The following is a 7,454-nucleotide window of genomic DNA, read 5'->3' on the forward strand; positions in this document are numbered from 1 at the left end:
TTTTTATATTCATAATATTTATTGTTTTATATTTATAATAATTTATTTTAATATTTCGTAAAGTACTACAGGCATCTTCTGAGAAAATAATTGATTTATTTTTCAGCAAACTAATATTTTATTCAATGAGCAAACGAAATTTCTCTTCAGAAATTATGAAACTATAAAATTTGTGTAATTGTTTAATGAAAAATTTGTGTAAACAATTGTGGCGGGAGACGAACGTCGTCTTTCGACGCTCTCTGCAGGCTTTCTTGATATACTTTAGTAAAACCTTAGCGTTCGAGCAGCGGTGTTGTGTTGTTCTCCGCACCTCGTACGCGTGTTGAAGTCGTGAAAAATTGTTGCCGTTTTGTTTCGTAATGTCTGATAGTGGGGCAGGGGCCTCAGGGCTGAAACGGTTTAGATTAGACAGAAAGCCGATTAGACAAAGGTTCATTTAACACAGGAAGAATTAGAGCGATATTTGCTTGATTCGGATGACGATATTGGTGATCCTGACTATGAGGAATCGGATGACGACTATGACGATTCCAGTGATAGTGATGAGGCCGAATTAGATTTGTCTACAATTATTGACGTTAATTTTCCCGCTAATTTGGACTGTAATATTCCCGTAAATTTACCAACCATAGTAGGAACGACTACAAGTTCTCCAACGTCTACACAAAGTTGTGCCCAAGCTCCTGCAGATCCAGTTGTTTGGGATGCAGTAAATTCCGATTTCAACCAAATACCATTCACAAAACAGAGAGAACTAATAGTTGAACCTGAAGGTATAATTTAATTTATTAATTTAAGTTTTTGATCATTATCAAACCTTTTTATATTGTTTTAGAGAATGAGCCAAAGGATTATTTCAATTTACTCTTTGATTCTGGATTTGATAATACAGGAAACTGAAAACTATGCCGAAGCCATTTTTCTTTCGGAAAATACTAAACAAAATTCCCGAATAACTCAATGGTCGAAATTGACAAGAGGGGAATTGAAAATATTTATTGGCCTTGTATTTCATATGGGTACTAATAGGCTGAATAGACTACTGGAGAAAGCATAGCCTTTTGACTTCATGTTTACACTTCACAAGAAATCCAAGACCTGAAGATGCAAAACCGACGGAAAGATTATACAAGATAAGACCTATTATACAATAGAATATTTTAATACAAAAATGGAAGAAGTTTATTACCCAAGAAAAAATTTGCCGCTGGTCGAATCGATGGTGCTGTGGCGTGGGCGTTTAGTTTTTCTCCAATATATTAAAAATAAACGCCCCAAATATGGAGTAAAATTATATTTGCTAAAGGAGCCAGATGGTACGATTCTAAAAATTCGATTTTAGGAAATTCTTATTTTTTGTTCAAAAAATACGAACGGCCAGAGTATCCTTGAATGAATATCGACACTTCGTGTCCTTGAGTACCTACTTCCTGAAAAACAAAGCCCTAACCCCGCTGAAAATCAACGTGCAACGAACCATGTACAAGAAAAAAATCCTCAAACCGGAGGAAAGAAAAAACATGCCCATCGAAAGTGCACTAAGTGCTGCAAAAAAAAAAGGTTCGCAGGGAAACCGTTTTTCATTGTCCATCTTATCCTGGAAAGCCGGCCTTGTTTCGCCAAGTTTCATAAGAACATGTAGCTATAATTAATATATATTTTTTTTTAGATTTCGTTTTATAAATATGTTATATATGCGAGGCATCTTTAGACGTCTTCCGCCTCTAGCGAAAAATTTCTAGCAGGAGGCTGACGGCGTCTTAGGCGTCCTAGCCCTAAGGACATTACTTTTGAGTTTTTAAATAAATATATATTATGTTTTTTCAGTTTTATATTATCGAAAGTGTGTATTATTTCCAAAAAAACTATTTCAGTTTCTGGGGTGGGTATTTTCATTCTAGTCAGCAGTCAATGTGTTAAACGATTTCATATCGAAAATTGTGAAAAAACAACTCCTTTCGACATAGTGACAAATTTACTTACTTCACTTATAAATTTCAAACGGTTTCTAGATAAAAAATGTGTGCCTTTTTTTCTTAAACCTAGAAAAATTAAAAATTCTGGGCATATTAAATATTTTGTACTTTGAATTTTCGTGGACCATCCTAATATTACTGCTGTATATGTAAGTATTTAATGATACAGAATTCGTAAGGAGGTCAGGAAAGTGGATGACATCAAAAGTAGTACCTTTAAAGCTTTATTCGTGTTTCGTGCTCGAGCACTTTGCTGACGGATCAATTTCTCATTTGACATGCTGCACGAAGATGATTCTAGATATTGTTTGCTTTTGGCATTTCGTGGCGAGCTTTTTCGTTTATTATTTTTCTTAAAGCATGGCTAAAGTACAAGTGAAGGCGAGAAAGTATCTGAATGTAACTGCAAATGGTGTGAAAATGAGATGCTCTTTTGGCATCCACGCTGTGCTTGTGTGTGTAAGTGCATGTATGTGGTAAGTGGCGTGTTGTTCTGTTCCACGATTCTGCAATGAACACGTCATGCATTTGACATAAATTCGATACAAAGATAAATCGATTATGAATGTTTGTGTTAACATTTTGCTGTCAACTACATTCACAGTGCAATAAATAATTTAGAATATAATTCGTGAAATATGTGCACGAAAGTAAGGTATACAAATATTTAGTAGCAGAAGAACAACAGAACATGTGTTTAGAACGCATTTAAGTTACCGTTAGCATTATTAATATACTTTTTTTGGGTCTCGGATAACTGTTAATGAAAGGGCACAAACCGCTTTCGGGTAGTAGAGGGTCTTTCAAGTTCGAGATTCTTTTGTAACTGTTTGTGTCTTGCTTATGGTAGTTGTCCGATGTAATGACCGACATTTTGACGTTTTTTCATGAATCTTTTGTAAAAAGAAAATAAAATGCGATCGTTTTAAAGTGTTTACATGTTTTTATTGGTGTTTTGAAGTATATAAAACAAATTTTTTAAAGTTAATTTTATATTAATTTGTTTAAAATTTTTGACGTCAAAGTGGAGTCCTTAAAAAAAAGATGAGTTGGTTCGGGGAAACACACAGCCTTCCAAAGTCATCTGAAAGAAAAAAATTGAAATAGATTATTATTCTGTAGACTTTATTTTAGGTCCCGAACCTAAAATATACATAAAAAAAAAATGGCGGGCTTGTGAAAAAAATTCTCAAAATCTAATTTTTTTTCTTCATAACTTGCTTAAATTAAATAGTTTATTATTAAAAAATGTTTTAAAGATCCGGGATCTAGATATGTGTGTCTAGAATAACGGGTTAAATTTTTTGCCAAATCGGTTAAATAGTTTTGAGTCAGCGATTCCCCGAAATTTCGAAAACATGGTTTTGAGAAAAAGGCGTTTAAAGACGGTCAGAGCAGCTGCTGCTGGCGTGTCACACGCTTTCATACACACTACGGCGCGCTCTCTTATTTTGGCTAACTTTAAAAATAATTAAAATTTCTGTCTGAAATTTTTATAGTATATTTTTAAGATGTTTGTCTTCCGAAAAATGTAAAAAAAAATTCGAGTTTTTGAACCCGTCCCACCGGGCTACTACCTTATGCCACCATTACGTGAAATTAATCAATCGGGAAACTTAGGTCACAATAATGCAATATTTTACTGTGTTGTGTGACTTGTGGCTCTATCCGTTTGAAAATAGAGATCTTCTATGCCTATTCCTTCAAACTCAGGCCATAAAAAATCTTCACTCAGTTGTCTATAGCGCCCACACAGTTGCCCATTGACAGCAGAGCAGTTACAGTTCATTTTCATCCGCGAAGAAGAATGGGCCAAACAGTACATTTCTGATGATTAGAGATAGTAAACATTTTCTAAAATTACTTGAGGATTTCTTCTTTCCATATACGCCGAATCCATCCTGTACGAAATATAATTTTACGTTGAAAACCAGCCTCATGTTCAAAGAACCAATTCACGAAATTTCTGCATTGATAATGACCTGCTGGCTCGGCTCTTGTATAATTGTACTTTGTATAGAAATTATATGTAAAATAAAGAGTCTTGATCTCAGAAAAAAACTAATATTTTGTCCTAAATGGGTGAATGAAAAACGCAGTATTGATGCTTCTTACCTCTTAACCAATTTTATTTGCCAGAAGGTTCCTGGGTACCTTTTCGAATTTCAGTTATTCACAATTGCCGAATACATATGTATATACAATATGTATTGGGTTGGGGAATAAGTCCATGGCGTTCATATATTTTCTTTTATTTTGCAACGATTTGTTTGCTATTTGGCAAAGGGTAAGTATTCATTCGATATAACAGTTTCTGAGTTATTTAATTTGAGGTTTAGAAATGGAATATTCCGGAGGCAACAATCAACATTTTCGATACCTGCTCTTTTTGCTTTTCCCCGAGGTCAAAAAGTTGCCCAAGCCACCCAGGATATTTACGACGTGTATGAAGAAGGTTTAGTAGGCGAGTATACAGCACGGAAATGGTATGCGAAATTCAAAAATGGCGACTTTGACGTCCATGAGAAGTCCCGCAGTGGAAGGCCTTATGAATTCGTTGAAGAACGTCTTAAATCACTTTTGAAGGAGAACGGTCGCCAAACCAGTCGTGAATAGGCGGAAAAACGATTCTGGGTCCCCATCGAGTAACACGCGGTCATAAAGAGCGCTTTTTGTACCGAATCGTCAGAGTAGATGAGATATGATGCCTACATAGATATCAATATAAAGCAAAGGAAGGAGTGGGTGAGTGGAATGAGGCTATTCGACTGAAAATACCTGATCGACATGGTCAAACCATACACCTTCACGACAACGTTAGCTCCCATGTTGCACAATTTGTCAAAACCGCACTCCAAGAGCTCGAATGGGAGGTCCTTCAGCATCCGCCGTATTCTTCGGTTCTTGCATCGACCGATTACTACCTTTTCCGCTCCCTGCCATTTTAAGGGCAATAACAAAGAGGTCCTTAAAAACTGTTTTAACAACTTCTTTGACACAAGACTAGGCGATTCTTGGCGGAACAGCATCAAAAAATTTCGATCAAGAGTGGGAAGAGGTTATAAATAGCGAGGGCGAATATATATTAACTTATTGATATAATCAGTTCTTTACATTTGCTGTGCGTCTTTTGAACCCTCTGCTAGAAAATATCAAAACACAAAATAATTGAATTGAATCATAAAAAAATATTTTGTCGCCTTCAAAATAGGCTCCATTCGAAGCAAATCACATTTGCCAACGATAAGTCCAGTTATAAAAGCACCTTTTAAACGCGTTTGAAGAGATCTTCGGCGTCCGCGGACTGGCAGTTTAAGTTTTGGGAAAAGCAAAAAGTCACAGGGAGCTACACCCGGAGAATATGGTGGTTGTTCGATTATAGTTGTCGAGTTTTTGGTCAAAAAAAAGTTTATAATATGAACCCTAGCGCACTGCACCGTCTTAGCGTTATCATGGTGCAAGATACATGAGTTTTCTTTCCACAAATTGGGCCGTTCCCTACTTACATTCTCTCTCAAATGTCGTATAACTTCCAAATAATATTCTTTATTTACCATAGAACCATTTGGAATAAATTCGGAGTGCACTAAAACAGGTCCCAGGACCCTTCCCATCAGTAATGACTGAAATTTTGGAAGGTGCACTGGCTACACTCAGTAGTTGGGCTGCCAGTTGCGGTCTCAGAGTCAACTCTGACAAAACGGAGTTGATGCTATTCACCATTAAATACAAGCCTGCACCTTTTAAGCTTCCAAGACTAAACAACCAGTATCTTCCTCAAACGTCTCGAACTTGCAGGAAACATTTCCCTTGTCTGGACTCCTGTGCACAGGAATAAAATGGAAAATGAAATTGCCAACGAGCTTGCCAGGACGGGGTTGACAGAATCGGTTTCAGCTATCCCCTCTCAGACATCGGTGTCCCTTTGTCCGTTGTTAAAGAGAAACTACACAATTTTTTTCTAAAACCAGCACAAGACAGATGGAGGTCCGTCTCATCGTGTACTATTCGGAAACACTATGGCCGTAATACGATAGAAACAGAACCCTTAAGGTGATGGGTATCCCCCGCCATTCTATTTCAAACCATTGCAGTGTTTACTGCGGAGAAGCTTGGAATTTCGTACAACCCCTATTGTAGAAGCTGTGGGGATCCTGCAGAGAAAGAGACTGTGGAACATTTTCTCTACAAATGTTCGGCTCTGGCGGCTAGGCGCTTGAGATTCCTTAGAGTACCCTTTGGGGATGGCTTAAAGAAATTCTCCAGCCTAGTTCTCTTTTCTCTCCTCCACTACATCAACAGCACTGGTTGGCTGTAGACGGTTTTCTCCTCCCAAAAATTTTTCTTTGCACAGGTAGTGGCCCACATTGTGGTATCAAAACGGCACGTAAGTGCTACTTAAAGTGTACCTGGGGTACTCTTGCCATCTTACCTGCAACAACATGATAATAAAAAAAAAAAGAGTAGCATGACTTTCACTTCTGGTTTTTCGGGTTACGGCTCATGTGGATAGCGCCATTCAGCCGTCTGTTGACTGGTTTGCATTCAATCTCGCATACCCACGCCTCATCACCTGTTATGATAAACTGGATAAACGTTGGGTCTGAATTCACTTGCTCAAACCTGTCTTCAGCCACCTTCTTTCGATGAGTTTCTAGAAAGAAATTAGATTCTCTTGGAACGAGTCGAGCAGCCACGCGTCTCATGCCCATTTGATGGTGATTCGCCAGACACGCTTAGGTCACGACCTATCTCTCACAAACTTGAATAATTAGTTTTCCAGCACAATTTGCTTGACTTTGTCAACGTTTTCATCCGTTGATGGGCGACCAGATCGGGGCAAATCTTCCATGATTTCTCGGCCCTCTGCAAAAGCCGTATACTACTCGTAGAGCTGTGTTTTGGATAAATCACACTCGCCATCGGCTTTTTGCAAAATTTCATCAACGGTTCGGCACACGAAATCCCGTTCAAAACATAAAATTTAAGATAAATTCTTTATTGGATATTATTATCCATAGTGAAGGTCGCAGAGCACACCTGGGGTGACTGATATAATTAAATGCGAAAAACAAGCCAATTGACAGATCACGCTCAAACTCTGCGACACTACAGAGGACAGTTGTACCAATATTCCAGCAATCAAAATTTAGACATATGAGCAACGCGCGCTTTTTAAATGAACAATTCCCGATATTTTTTTGACAGAATATTAGGTTTTGTAGTAGAATTAATGAATGTTTATAAAAAATGTGATTTAAAATACAATACTATAATACTACAATATATAATACTATACTAAACAATAGGGGTGAACGATATGAAGTGTTACCAACTTCACACTGATTGTATCTGTAAAACAGCTCATGACATCAACGTCAAAATTGTTCTAATGACAGTTCAATATATTGTTTATAATCCATCAAAAGCATTTGCGTCTCAGTTTTGTTGAACTTTTTTTTTCTTTGATGGAAT

This window comes from Anastrepha ludens, chromosome 2 (genome assembly GCF_028408465.1).
Source record: "Anastrepha ludens isolate Willacy chromosome 2, idAnaLude1.1, whole genome shotgun sequence".
Taxonomy (NCBI): domain Eukaryota; kingdom Metazoa; phylum Arthropoda; class Insecta; order Diptera; family Tephritidae; genus Anastrepha; species Anastrepha ludens.